General features: G+C 35.1%; 1 protein-coding gene across 11 annotated transcripts in view; it reads left to right on the top strand.

Annotated features, from left to right (window-relative positions):
• GREB1 (growth regulating estrogen receptor binding 1) overlaps nt 1-15283 on the top strand; it is a 233818-nt gene that overhangs the window by 61270 nt on the left and 157265 nt on the right. For 3 of the 11 annotated variants that reach the window (XM_056813486.1, XM_056813491.1, XM_056813484.1), the window contains exon 1: nt 2704-3061. The exons of 2 other annotated variants lie outside the window; for them this stretch is intronic. The gene's annotated coding sequence lies outside the window, so the exon portion shown is untranslated. Of the gene's footprint in view, nt 1-2667; nt 3062-15283 lie in introns of those variants that run through there. 6 more of the 11 variants (XM_056813490.1, XM_056813488.1, XM_016428803.2 and 3 more) reach the window with 5 other exon arrangements.

Below are 15283 nucleotides of genomic sequence, written 5' to 3'. Positions count from 1 at the left end.
TTTGAATTTGTTCACAGTCATTCTCCTTTGAGTAGAATTGCCTTATGAGATGGATTGGAATAGTGATTCATGGCAAGTGTAACCTTGAGACAGATTGGAGAGTGACTTTTGGCAAGTGTAACATCTAAATGGCTAGATTGGCATTGGACCAGAGGTGGATAAATCAGTTTAAGAGGCAGGGGATCCATACAGAAACATCTGTGGAGTCAAGTTAAAATGGCCATGATTTAGTTTTGAATGAATAGGACTCCTAACTTCTCAGGTAGCAGGGTAAAGGTAATATCAAGTCCCTTGGCTGCAAATACAATATTCTCGTAGAAATGTATTTAAATCCTATAGATTTTGATTATTTTTGAATTGTAGAAGGTTAGAGCTGGAAGGGATGTTAGAACATAAGATATGGACTGTAATAGTTTGAAAACACCTCAGAACATAGAATGTTAGAATGGGTAGAGGTTTTGGAGATCTGTCTGGCTCAACTTCATTTTATAGAGGAAGGAATTGAGGTCCAGAGAGTAGAAGAAGTCATCAAAAATTACTCAGATGGTAAAAATCTTGGTTCTGACCCCAGGTTTCTTGACCCCCTCCCCAATCTTATGCTCTCATTCTAAGAGTCAAGTTCTATATCTTAGCCGAATTGGTCCAAGCCCCTGGACCACAGGGGATTCGATTTAGTCTATTTTGTGTGCCAAAAGTGAAGCTAGCCAAGTTACTAGATTGCCCATCTACCTTAGGAATCTGAGAATGAACAAATCAAATGATCCCTGTTAGTTTATGTCAATACTCTTGAATATGGAGGTTAAAAGTCTCATTTTATTCTAGGACTGTGCCCCAAACCATAGTTGTTTTCTGTGAGATTGCCTGCAGCCATTGCAAATTAATAAGCCTTAGTCTTTCCACTCTTTATTTTCAGTGGTAGAAGCAGTTGAAGAGTTTCTTGGCAGGTTCCACAGAGTGAGAAGAGCAAGATCAGTGAGGTTACTAGGTTGTCATTCCAGACATTGCCATAGAGGCTTGATTTAGCTGGTAAAGAGAAGAGGATTAAGCCGATTCTGAAGACCATTCTTATTAGCTGGATCTATGGAAACTTTTAGATGTGTCTGTAAATTGACACTATGCTGGCAATTGCAGCTATAATATCCTAAATGTATTTTGCATTTCTAATGAAGCTATGCCTTTATGCCCAGAATTGTAAAAGCTATCCTTAGTGGTAGTTCTGAATTATTATTTAATTTAAACAAACTATTCTTTGAACACTTAAATATGTTAACTACAGTCAAGAAGGCACAGTAGTTGGTCTGTGGAGTCAGAAAGGCAAGAGCTGTTCCCAGGACTCCTAGGAAGGGCTATAGCCTCTTTTTACTCTGAGACTGCCCAGTAATAGATAAAAGGCAGCCTCTTGGGTTGGTATTAGTTAACAAACTTTTTCTTCTTGTAGTTGAATTGTGTGTTTTTGGAAGGAAATTGAGCAAAGAAACACAATACACAAAATAGTTTTGATGAATCTGAATAGGGCTGGCCAGGACTGGGTTTTTCTTTTTGTGTCTGTGCTTCTTAGGGGTAAATCTTGTGCATTGGTTTATTGTACAGATAGCCTGAGGTCTTAGACACAAAGTACATCTGAGGAAGGATTTGGCAATGATGACTATGCCACAAGGACAATCAAAGATGCAATCACAATGGACCCATGGTATAATATAATAGAAGGAGTTTGGGGTATAGGATTAAAGGGTGTGGATTGGAATCTAATCACTGGTAACTGTTTACCACCTGTGCAGTTTTAGGTAGGACACAGCACCTCTCAGGGCTTCAGTTTCCTGATCTGTAGAATAAGACAGTTGGACTTAGATGATCTCTGAGGTTCCTTATAGCCTTAAATCCAATAATCCTCCTTAGCTTGCTTTATTTTTCTTTGGCATCCATGTGCTGGAATTCATGGAACTCTGACAATAATAAGGAAGTAGCTAAAAATTACATTGATGTTAAATGTATTCTATATTCCTGTTCTTAGCTTCAAACATAAACGGTATATTCTGACTCTTCTCACTCATATGACTGACCCTATGCTTTGATGAGTATTCCTCAAGTAAATATTTTTTCAGGTTAAATTTGAACACAGGTATTTGGGAAACAAATACAATACTAAAAACAAAAAATGGAGTCCAGGTAAGCTTCATTATTAGCATAAATAATTTTAAAGTAACATAGTGGGAATCAGTTAATATATATGAATTTTGTGTTAACTGATTTTTTGATGGAGAGCATTTTTGATAATGTGCAAAAAGCTTTTTTTTTTTTGAGAATCATTTTACCTTTTGTGGAAATAAATGAACTAGAAGACAGGGATGAGAAAGAGGGGTTCAGTGTTTTAATTTCATCTCTTTGTCAGTTCCTTGTCCTGAGGAAAGGAACCACTTTGTTCAGCTCACTTTTCTTCATGATTTACATCTACTTCTTTTTTTCTAACACTGAATTCTCTAGAGTTGTATTTCTGTCTACTTGAAGAAAAAAATCCTACAAAACTTTCATGTTCCTTTAAAAAAAAAACCAACTTGAAGTTGATGGTGGTTTAGACTGACAGATTAGTATGTACCTGATTAAGAGCAACCTGACCCAGAAAAACACTTCAGTGTTAATAAGACATAAAACTGGACCATTTATCATTTCACACAGCGGGGACCCAAGACTGAAAGAACAGCTTGCTAGGCTATATTGTGAAATTATTATTATTATTATTATTACTATTTTGTTTTTGTTGTAGTTCCAGAATAGATAGCTTTGAAACCTTCCTTTTTTCCTCCTATGACAGAAGGCTTGTGTCACGCCGACCTGGTGCTGAGTTTTGTGTTGGGCTGAGTGAGGGGCATTAAGTGCTTCTTCCTATCCTCGAAACAAGACTCCACTAAATCAGATCAAAGGGGAAGCCCACAGAGAGACAATCCCTACCGCTTAACACTGGTTTCTCCAGTGCCAAATTTGAAACCTTTGAGGACATTCTCTGCCTTAACCTGGTCTCTCAGATGATCTCTGAATTTTCTTGAAGGGCTCAGCTGTCTTTAAGGTATGATGCATTTTACTTTAAGCAGATACTGTCATCCTGCAATATATAAACTATATGGGGGTTGAGCATGTTCCTCTCATGTTTCCCAAGCTCTCAGCCTTTACTTATAAGGTCTGTATTTTGCTGTGTGTTATACAGTCTTAGTGCATGTTATAAACATTTTAGCATAGCTCAAGTGAACAAATGGCCAGAGTGAAGTCTACAGAAATGAATTAATTTCTCTTGCTTTTATTTGTTTTAATAAAACAAATGACTTGATTATACTACTGTTGGTGAATAATCTTTAGCCTATTCTAAAAAGTTACAAAGTCTCCTATTTCATTGAATTTAGTTTGTGGAGTTGCTAAATCACATTTCCACCTCCCTCCCCCAAGCCATAACTTTCTCCACCAACTTTACCATTCAGTTGTTCTTTTGTCATTCAGCTGTTCAACTCAAAAAAGCCTTTGGTGATGGTGTAGGTAAAGTTAAAATATAGAGTGAGTGTGCAGACTGACAGCAAAGAGCAACAACAGTAGTGATAGTCATATACTAAGTTTTTGTTGAAAAGGGAGTGATCTTTGTCTAGTTTTGAGAGTGTCTAAAATATTCATTCCCTACAATATTTTTTTTTTTTGCATATTCTGAACCAAATGTCTGAACAATATTTAGTGTTCAACAATGGTCAGCTGCAGGCTTTAGTGCTTAGAATGAATTGACTGCCTATGGAAAAGTAGCTTAGACACATGTTCAATTTCACTATATCCTATCGAAGAGGGTCTTTTTTTTTTTCTTTCTTCATTGATTACTATTTGTGAAGTTTATGAGATCCTGGAGGAAAATCCCAAAAATCTACATTAGAATGTGTGGTTTCCAGAAGAGGATGCTGTCAAAAGAATTTACAGGATGCAGTTAGAGGGGCTTAATGCATTTATGGCCACATCATATATTTGTTTAGGGCATTATTTATTACCTTACTAAATTGATTCCTTGCCATATCTTCTCTAGGTATGGTCCTCATTGTGGTTCAAGGAAACTTAAAATGGGAAACGTTAAGATATAGATCTTGATAACAAGAGAGGACAGGGTTTTCTTATTTTAGTGTTAATCAATGCTAATTATTCAGGAGCACTGATTTGGGATTTTATTCCTTTTTTGTTCTATTTTCTGGATCTGACTTTTGCTTGGAGAGTGAAGAAAACAAAAGGTACTAGGGCCACTTTTGTAACTCTATGTTTACTAAGGCTAAAAGAGACTCAGTGTGGAAAATGAGGCAGGTTTTATAAGACAAGGTATGTGTGTGTGTGTGTGTGTGTGTGTGTGTGTGTTCTTAAAAAAATTCTGTTTTAGAATAGATGTTGAGTTGTTTTTTTCCCCTATAAAATATCCTGACAGGCCTAGGCCCCAGGGATACATGGGAGGGACTGGCTCTCAAACGTTTATCATTTGTTCTAGCATAAGGAATGGGAAGGGCATAGATTCCATTATGTCAAGAATAAAAGATAAACCAGATAAAATAAACCCAGAAAATTGGGGATGGGGGAATGGGTTCCCAATTTAGAGAAGTTGTGAAAGCTTTGGTATGAAAATAGAGCAATAGAGAGAAGAAAGAATCATTCATTTAACAAATATTTCTTGAGCTTCCATGTTACACAAGAAAGGCTCTGTGCTAATTAAGTTGGGAGAAAGAACACAGGCAGGAGGCTAAAGATGAAAAGGATAAGGGAGAAAAGAGAAAGGATGGAAAGGCAGTGATAGAGAAATCCATGGAGAAATGAAATGTATATGGAGGACTTAGATCAACCACATATTGCTTTGGCATCCTTTATGCAAAAAACAGAGGTATCTATTCTGAATATTAACAGTTCTTGATTTTTCCATATCAGTGAGTGACTATGAAAAAACAGAATAGAAAGCCCAGTAGTTTTTATTTTCAGTTCAATTCAAGAAACATTTATTAAGTACTTTCTAGGTGCAAGATACTTGCTAGGCTATTTGACTTTGGAATATTGTGAGAAATACATAGAAATGGAGAGATTCCAACGTTGATCCTCTGTGTTTATCCAGAGAGAAAAAAAAATTGAGGGGAAGTGTATATGATAGTTATCTCTCTTTATCTTTAAGTATCTTTAAGTGTTTGGAGAGCTGGCATATCAAAGAGGGATTAGATTCTGATCTACTAGGTTCCAGAGGCAAAACTAAGATAAACTGATAGAAATTTCCAGGAGGCAGATTATGGCTCAATAATGGCAAAATTTTTTAATGGTAAGAGTTTTGTTGCAGTAGAATAAGCTTCTTTGTTAGGTAGTGAGTTCTTTGTCACTATTTTTCTTCAAGCTTATGATCATAGACAGGGACATTATGAAGAGAGCTTATATATAAGATAGGAGTTGGAGTTGGAATAGATGATATTTGAGATTTTATCAGCCATATCCCTTAGTGTGAATTTGAAACTCTTGGGGAGGAATAGTTATTTACTTTTTAAACTTTCTAGGTGCTAAGATCTGTGGTTCCGAGGTTCTGCCTGAATATATGATTCATTACTAGGTACTATTGTGGTACTGGTACATGAAATCTCTTTGGATGGTGGTTAGGGAAGGAACCCTAGGCTAACCAAATTCTTGAATAATCGTTTATCCACTATTTGCTTACACTTACCCTTTCATATTAAATATATTTATTATTATTTGTTATCATATACTATAGTATTAATTATTCGATTCCCACAATTACCCTCCAACCTAAGCTGGTCAGATATTTAAGCAAACATTTGGTTCTTTTCTCACAATGTCCCAATTTTGGAGGTGAGGAAACTAAGTCTCATAGAGCTATAATAGTTGTTCATGATCAACCAGCGGGTGTACTATAGAATCCCTGTCTTCTAGTTGATAATCCAGTTCTCATCTCTATCATATAACCACTCTTCAAAGGATAACTTTATAATAAGAGAATTATAAAATTATATCTTCCTCTTCTCTCCATCACCAAATATTTTTCTTCAGTGCTTGTGGAATAATTAATAGTTCTTGAAGATCGTATAAAGAGTTATCTGGGTTCACATGATATCTTTATATTCTGGGTCATAGGTTCACAAGAACTCTTAGTCCTTTGTAGTTCTTTTGATATGGAGTTGAGAACTGAGGAATGTTTGAGACTGGGGCTGACCATTCAGAAACTTTTGTAAATTAGAGCGTTCCTAACCTCTCCTTTCCTTTGTTTAGCCTTCTCCCATTAGCCTCTTTGCCTGGCACTCTGTAAAGTCTTTCAGTATATTTTAAGTATTTCTAGGGTCTGATATTAGTCATTTATCTATTAGTGTAAATTTGAACTCAGACAGTGGAGATTTGCATTTTAAATCTGATTTTTAGTTGTGGAATAAAAGGCTTTATTTCTTGTTTGTGTGAAATTTCAATGTTCAGCAATATTGGGAGGAGGTATGGGGGAGCAGTCCATAAAATTAATTTATTCTTCAAACATTTCAGAGCAGTTTTGCAAGTGCAAAGCTCTTTGCTTTAGTTTAGGGATAGATACAGGGATTAATAGGAAACATAGCAGGCTGTCAAGGCTTCTTCATAATCTAAAGATAGAGATAAGAATTGTAGTTATGGTTTCAATGATTTAGGGGACTCCCAGGTAAGACTGACCCCACCAATGGAAGTTTTCAACTCTCTGCAACTTCTAGTTTTAGAGATTTCCCTAGATCACTAAGAGTTAGTCACTTGCCTAATTTCCCACAGCCAATACATGTGTCAGAGTTGACATCTGAACTTGAAGTTCAAGGCTTCAGGGGTAGTGTTAATGTTGCCTCTCATAATAAAGATAAGAGGGTATAAGATGCTTCCTTTGAAAAGTACCAGAGAAGTTTGTCCTTAACTGTACCAACCCCCTCCCCTCCCCAATCAACCAGCAAGTTTGGTTTAATTTGCTTTCAAAATAATAGATCAGATATTGAGAGAAGACTGTAGTTGTGTGTAGAATACAAGAGAACTATAAGTTCAACTATGGCCTTGCTTATAAGTGCTTTGTAAGAAATACAGATTGATGGGAATAATTATTTTGATTAGACTCTGACATCTCTCTTATTACAATCTTTGTAATCATAGAGTCATAGGCCAGAAAGAACATTGGGACCATTTTCATAGTTTGTCCTAATCTTTTAAATATCTTCACAGAGAGTTGTGAATAACAGGCATCAATAAATGGGTTCATTGGGCCAGAACTGTATTTCATTTAAATCAAGTTTACACAAAAAAAAAAGAAATGCACTGCAATTTTGCAAAAGACAGATAACTGTCTTAAACTATTGGGTGGGATGGCAATAAAAAGTGGTAAGATTTATTATATAATGTGTCTGAGTAAAGGATCAATAAGGCATACTTAGATAGAGCATTTATTAAACTCTGTCTTACTAAGTACCTGGCACTATGCCTAGGTCTGAGAATATATGCAAAAAGAAAGATGAGTTTTACCTTGACAAAAGTAGTTTGTTAGAAAAGCAAAATCCTTAACCAACTTCTCAGGGTTCATATCCTGTTGTATTTTGCCCCATTGTTATGGTTCTCTTTCAGTTCCAGAACACTCTAGGAATTTAATAAAGGCTGTTGCCTGATAGATCTCCTCCTGTCTTTGCTTTGCTGTGCCCAGTTGCAAGAGTGATAAGAGACAAAATGAAAGGAAGTCAAAAAAGAATGCAACAAATGATGATATACTATAAATTTGGATGGGAAAGACAGCCTGTTTTTTTTCCTTTAATTTTTTAAAAAGGCAAACAGGGTTAAATGACTTGTCCAGGGTCACACAGCTAATAAGTTTCTGAGGCTGGATTTGAACTTAGGTCTATCCTGACTCCTGATTTGGTGCTCTATCCACTGTACAACCTAGCTGCTTCAGGAAAGATGGTCCTTAAGCTTCTGGCAAAGTGTCTGTGAGCCTTGTAAAATTAAGTGTGTTTTATACCCTTTGAATCCATCTTCAGACTTTTTTTCTTTCTTCTTTTTTTAAGGGTAATTTAAGAAGAGGTTGAAGTCAGGGAACCAGTAGGATTCTCTTTGGCCAGCTAAGGTGCAGTTTTTCTTCTGATTTATCCTGAAGGGAATTGTATCGTTATTCCACTGGAGGAGAATAGCATTGTCCAAGATGACCAAGCTGGAAATGACTGACTTTCAGTTTGATTGTTTTGCCTGACTTATTCACCAGCAAATGTTCTGTTGATTTCAGATGCTTTGGAAGGAGTTGTTCTGCCTCTAGAATAAATAGCAAGTTATTTTCATAGAATGCTATCATTATTCTTGGATATTTAGAAATGTTCAAATGGTTAGTAATAAAATCAATGTAGTTTTAAAATTTTATTTTTATTTCTCCTTGTTTAAGACACTTTCTTTTCTCTTTTAAATAAGTTTTTATTGATGGCCTTTGTTTTTTTTACATTACCACAATTTTCCCTTCTATCTTTTTCCTTCCTTTTCTCTAGAGAGCGATCCTATATGACAATATTTTTAAAGACCAAAAAAAAAAAGTCAGCACAACAGATCGATACATTGAAAAAGTCTGAAAATATGTGCAATGTACAAATTTGCAGACCTTTCACTTTTATGAAGGAATAGAAGATGTGGCTTCTTTTTTTTTTTTAACACTTAGTGTCCATCTTAGACTCAATCCTGTATATTTGCTCCAAGGCAAAAGAGTGGTGGGGGGTAGGCAATGGGGACTAAGTGACTTGCCCAGCATCACACAGGTAGGAAATGTCTGAGGTTAGATTTGAACTGAGGACTTCTCATTTCTAGGCCTGACTCTTAATCCATTGAGCCCCCAAATGTGCCTTATTTTTAGCACCATTGAGCAAGTTACTTATGGCTGCCCCTTTACAAATTTGAGAGCTTTAAAGTAATAAGGATAGTAGCTGACATTTATATAGTATTTTAAAGATTACAGATTTTATACACATTCCTTTTCAGTTCAGTTAAAATACTACATGCAAGATACTTTGTTAGGTACTAGGTCTCCAGAAAAAATATGTCCTGTGATCATAGAATTATAGATTTAGAGCTAGAAGGAATCTTAGAGGCCAACATTCTCATTTTAAAATAATTCAATTTAATTTAATTTTTAGTTCAAATTCTGTTCCTCTCCTTTTCTTGTAGACTTACTGAGAAGGAAGGGAAAAAATTACAAATAGATATAATCATACAAGATAAATTCTCATATTAACTCTGTTCCATTAAAAAAGAGAGAGAGAGAGAAAGAGAAGAAAATATGCTTCAGTCTTCATCCCTTGTGATAAAGGTGGAGAAAGCTCTCTATCTGGAGGTAGATAGCATGTTTCATCATGAATCCTTTGGAATTATGGTCAGTCATTGAATTGGTCAGAATTTTTAAACCTTTCAAACTTGTTTGTTAAACTTATAGATAAGGAAACTGAGGCCCACAGAGTTGAAGAGAAATAAAGATATTCTCATTTTTTAGATGAGGAAATTTCAATGACTTACTGGATCTAGGTTTGTCACCTAGTTTGTTATTCTACTTGATTAAAATAATTTGCAAATTTGTGAAGTGTTCTACTATGCCCTCATCCTTTTAGTGGATAAGAAAAATGTTAAACAGTAAAGACTCTTCTCTAGACACTTCTTTCCAGACATCAACTACTAGTAACTTTTTGAGTAGAGTCACTCACCAGTTCCAAATTTATCATCTGATATGATTATACTTTGAAACTCTTTGTACTCAGGAAGTACTATATAAGTTTTAACTTTTTAAACACTTATTCATTATGCTTATCTATATCTATTCGTCAATCTGTTTTTTAATAACTCTCCCCCTCAAATCCTCTATAAAGTTAAGGGAGTTAGACTGGGTGATCTCTAAAGCCTCTTCCTATATAAATATTCTTAATCCATTGATCTATAGATTTTAAGTCTTCTAGACTAATATGGAATGAAATCAATTATGAAAGAAATGAATACTTAGTACCAAGTGTTACTTACTTTGTAAATATAAGTTGCTTATTGTCTAGCTTGTAGTCTCCATCTTCTTTTTCCTAACCCATTTTTTTTCACTAATACAGAATATTAGAACTGAAGGGGATCTTTGAAATAAATCAATCAAACCCCATATCCTTCTCCACAATTCCCTTCTACCTTATTTAGAGATGAAGACACTGAAGCCTAGAGAGTGGAAATAACTTTTTCAGATTTACATAGCTAGTTATCCTGTAGTGTTACTTTGGAGATGTGAAGCCTAGTTATTATGAATATTATGGATATTTTGGCTAAACCTTGGGTCATCTACAATTAAGGATGTCCTTAAGTTATAGGTGCAAATTCTGGGGCTTGTATCTATTGGCATGATTCTATTTAAGAGTCAAGGAAATATGGGTAGCAAGGTGTCTCAGTGGATAGAACACCAGGCTTGGAGACAGAAGATCTTGGGTTAAAACCTGGACTTAGTCACTTCCTAGGCAGGTCATTTGATCCCAGTTGCCTAACCCTTACTACTCTAATGTCTTGGAACTGGTACCTAGTATTGCTTACAGATAGTAAGGGTTTTTAAAAAAAAGAGTTAAAGAGAATTGTCTTGTACTATTTAAGTAGGCAATAGCCATTGTTCGTGGCCCAGAGAAGCATCAGATATGTTGCTAGCATAACATGAATATATCAAGACTGAAGTAGGGAACAATTTCAACCACAGGTTAATGGGACACTTGGGGAGACACAAGTACTACTTGTTCTCTTAGTTGCCTTTCTAGGAGGATCAATTGAACAACAGAGCACATAAACATAGATAGTTAAGAAATATTCCATGGTTCTAGACTCCGGTAGTTGAAATGAACACTAGAATTCAACGTAACTGTAACTTCAAACTGTCTCTTTGTAATTTTATCACTGTATGGGTGGTATAGTTAGCCTTAATGGTTACATAGCCCATGCCAACCAGCTCTAAATTTTTTATTGAAGCTTTAATTCTAGACTGATAGGCTGCAAACTTGAGATAATTCTTTCCTTTGAAGTCTTGGCACATTTACTGAGCAATGATGCCTCTGCTTTGTTCCATCTTCATTTTGGTTGTTCTTATTTACATATTGCAAAGAAAGGCATCTATGTAGCTTATATCAATAAAAGTCTGAAGGGACCTTCTGACAGTCTCTAATGCTGATTTATTATTCATTCTACTGGTATGAGCTACTGTTATTTCCTTATAAAATCACAGAATCTCTTGGTTGGCTCTAGTCTAGCACTTTCCTAAACAGGAATACAGACTCTGCAATGCCTTTAAGCAGTGAATCAGCATTTTTAAGTGCTTCCTATGTAACACACACTATATTTAAGTGTTGGAGATATGAAGAAAGACAAAAACAAAACAAAACAAGAAAAAACAAGCCCTGCTTTCAAGGTGGTCAGCTTAGTGGCACAGTAGATAGAGCACTGTGCTTGGAATCAGGAAAATTCAGCTTCTTGAGTTCAAATCTGGCCTTAGACATTTACTATCTATGTGGCCCTATGCAATTTGCTTCACCCTGTTTGCCTCAGTTTTCTCATCTGAAAAATGAGCTGGAGAAGGAAATGGCAAACTACTCTAGTATCTTTGCCAAGAAAATTCCAAATGGGGTCACAGACAGTTGGACAAGGCTGAATAAAGGAAACAAAATCAGTTATAGGAATTCACTTTATGAGGCAGATCTATTTGATATTTGAATAGCTATAACTGTTAAGAAGTTTTTCTTTTTATTAGTATGAATTCGTCCTCTCAGCGGTGGTACTTGTAGTTTTTCCCTTTGAGGCTAAATAGTGCAGATAACATTTATCATGATCCATTCTTTCCTCCTCTTCTGAGCCTTCTTCAGGTTCCTACTTCCTTCAACTGATACTTGTATAGCACAGTTTGGAGTCTACCATTCTGGTTACCTTCCTCACTACATTATTCATCTTATCAATGTTCTTCCCATAATGGGATGTCTGGAACTGATCATAGTGTTCCAGCTGTGAAATATATCTCACTCAGAGTACAGTGGGAAGATTATTGCTCTTGTTCAGGACATGATGCTTCTCAATGCAAACTAATATCATATTCAACTTTTTGGCTGCTATGTCATATTCTTTTTCATACTGAACATGCTGTGTCATTTCCCAAACCTTCCAAATATTCTTTATGTCACTTCTTGTTTAGCCACACTTTGCCCATCCTATATATGTGTTGCTGATTATTTGAACACAAGTATAAGACTTTGTGTTATTAGATGTTTGTAAATAATTTATTATTAAGTTAAAATGTCAAATGATTAATTATTAGATGTCATTTTTCATTAGATATGGCCCATTGTTCTAGTCTATTGAAACATCTTAATTTCTGAGTACATTATTCAATTCATCAGTTACTGACTTTGCAAATGATTGTATGGAGTGAATGAGGGAGAAGGAAAGACTCTGGATTGATTTAGGTTCTAAACTGGAATAACTGAGGATATGGGCTGGTGGCAGGGTTTTTTCAGTAAACATGGAAATTTGGAGGAAAGGTTAATTTAAGGACAAGACTAGTTTCATTTCTGGACATGCTGAATTTGAGGTGCATGTGGGATATACAGCGTTTAGACAGCTGGCAATTCAGGACTAGATTTAAGGGAGACATTAGGACAGGATATATAGATCTAGAAGTTTACTACAAAGAGAAGACACCCATAGGAGAAGATAGGATCATCAAATGAGAGAAACACATATAGAGAAGAGGGCACAGGATAATGCATGGAGGTGGTAGAAGAATATTGAAATGGGCATTTAAATTTGTGTGATGTCAGAAACTAAAATGGTAAGGTTTTAGAAGAGAGTGAGAGGAGAAATGTGAAGACAATGATTATCAAGTGAGGTTAATATTGAGACCTGGGTAAAGAACATTTGAAAATTAAGAGACCTTTTGAGAACATAGTTTTGTAGAGCAATCAAAGGATCAGAAACCAGAAAGCATGGATAGAGAAGTGGGTGGTGAGGCAGTAAGGGCAGGGAATTGACAAGAGTATTGAATCTGGGAGTCAAGAGAGACCTGTGTTAGAATACTTCCTTTGACATTTATATAGTATGGGCAGTACCAAGCCTTCATTTCCTTGTCTGTAAAACAGGAATAATAATACCTTTATTTCTTGTTGGATAGACTTGCTATAATGATGAAAACTTAAAAATAAAAGCCCAAACCTTAAAGGAGATGCAGATATTGTTAGCTATTATTTTCTTTTTAAACCCTTACCTTCCATCTTAGAATCAATACTGTGTATTGGTTTCAAGGCAGAAGAGTGGTAAGGGCTAGAAAATGAGGATTAAGTGAGCTGTCCAGGGTCACCCAGCTAGGAATTGTTTGAGGTCAAATTTGAACCTAAGACCTTCCATCTCTAGGCCTGGCTCTCAATCCACTGAGCCACCCAAATGCCTCCTTAGCTATCATTTTAATTGTTAATGATCTTGATCTTGCTAATATTATTGTCTATATCTTCTCATTTTAAAAAATGGTATTTAGATTGAAATGGTCCTGGGACAAGTAAGTATCTGGTTACTATATTATTCTTTTATATTTAATGTTTTGTGAGTTTTTGCAGAAAGGGAGTATATAAATGCATTATGTAATTGAATAACATTATAGGATATAAACTTATTTTCTGTAGGTTCAAATCAAAAGATCAGTAAATCATTCTTTCCCCACATGGTTTTGGAGCCCTTTGCTAAGTTTCTATATATTGGAATCTTTTCATTTCTGTGTAGCTTAGAGACTGAGTACCTGGCATGTTGACATCTTTTGGAATGTTGTTCTTTAGTTTTAATTGATCAATTTTTTTGACTAGGCAATTGCAGTCAGACATTTGGTCTATGAATGTTGGCCTGTGAATAATATTCATTAATTGAAATACATAGGATATTTTGAGGTCTCGTATTTGTAGAATAAAGATTTGTTGTTAGCAACACATGAAAAGTAGCAAGCTTCTGATTAATAATTTTGGTCATGTCTTGCTAGATATAAAATAGGTGCTATATTTTAATTTTGCATTGATGTATATTGCAGTTTCTATTGTTTCCTTGTATAAAATACAATGATCATTACGCCTTAGCTCCTTAAGGATAACCTTCATGTAATTATTGGTGATGAAGTTTGATTTACAAATTCAGGAAGGAAAAACTTGGGGAGCTGGTGTATTATGAGGAAGGATTATACTGGGGAGGGAATAGTCACAAGTAAAATAAATTTTCTTATTTTGAAGAAGAGATTTAAAGGGGGGATGAAATAGAAAAAAACCCCACTACATTCTAAGGGTATACCTTAGGTTCCCTTTTATATAATTAGAAACCTCTAATTAATGAGGAGACTCCGGACAGACATCTCATTTCCCTTCCTGAATATACTACTTTGGGACTTGACTTCTCTGACTTTTTTTTTCTAATTTAAAATCTATTTCTTTGTTACATTAAAATTCCCACCATCTCCTTCCCACACTAGTGAAAGACATAATTTGACAAAAAAGAGTTATTTATGTATAAAGCTATGTCTTGCTTGTTTTTATCAGTTCTTTCTATGGAGGTGGATATAAACAAGTCATTCTTCAAACAATATTTCTATTGCTGTATATAATATTCTCCTGCTTCTGCTTGTTTCACTTTTCATAATTTCATATAGGTCTTTCTATGTTTTTTAAATTGACCTGTTCATAATTTCTTATGCTTTAGTAATATTCTATCATAATCTTATGCTAGAACATGTTTAACCAATCTCCAAATGATGGTCATCCTCTCAATTTCCAGTTCTTTGCCACCACAAAGAGAATGGCTAAAAATCCTTTAGAAAAAAATATACTTTTCCTTTTTCCCTGATCACTTTAGGAAATAAACCTGAGTGGTAAAAATGTATACAAAACTTTGTAACTTTTTAGATATAATTCCAAATTGCTCTCCAAAATGGTTAGATCATTTCACAGCTCCACCAATGGTGTGTTAGTGTCCTCATTTTCCAACATCCCCTCCAACATTTGTCATTTTTCCCTTTTATCATCTTAACCAGTCTGATAGGTATGAGACGATATCTGTTATTTTGATTTGCATTTCTCTTATCAATCTTGGTTTAGAGCATTTTTTCATATAGTTAAAAATAGCTTTAATTTCTTCCTCCAAAAACTATCTGTTCATATCTTTTGACTGTTTATCTTCTTATAAATTTAATTAAGTTCTCTATGTTGTTTAGATATGAGTCTTTTCTAAGAAACTCTAAAATCCCCCTCAC

Source organism: Monodelphis domestica, chromosome 1 (assembly GCF_027887165.1).
Source record: "Monodelphis domestica isolate mMonDom1 chromosome 1, mMonDom1.pri, whole genome shotgun sequence".
Classification (NCBI taxonomy): Eukaryota; Metazoa; Chordata; class Mammalia; order Didelphimorphia; family Didelphidae; genus Monodelphis; species Monodelphis domestica.
Note: the sequence above shows the minus strand (reverse complement) of the source record. Positions and strands in the feature narration are given on the sequence as shown.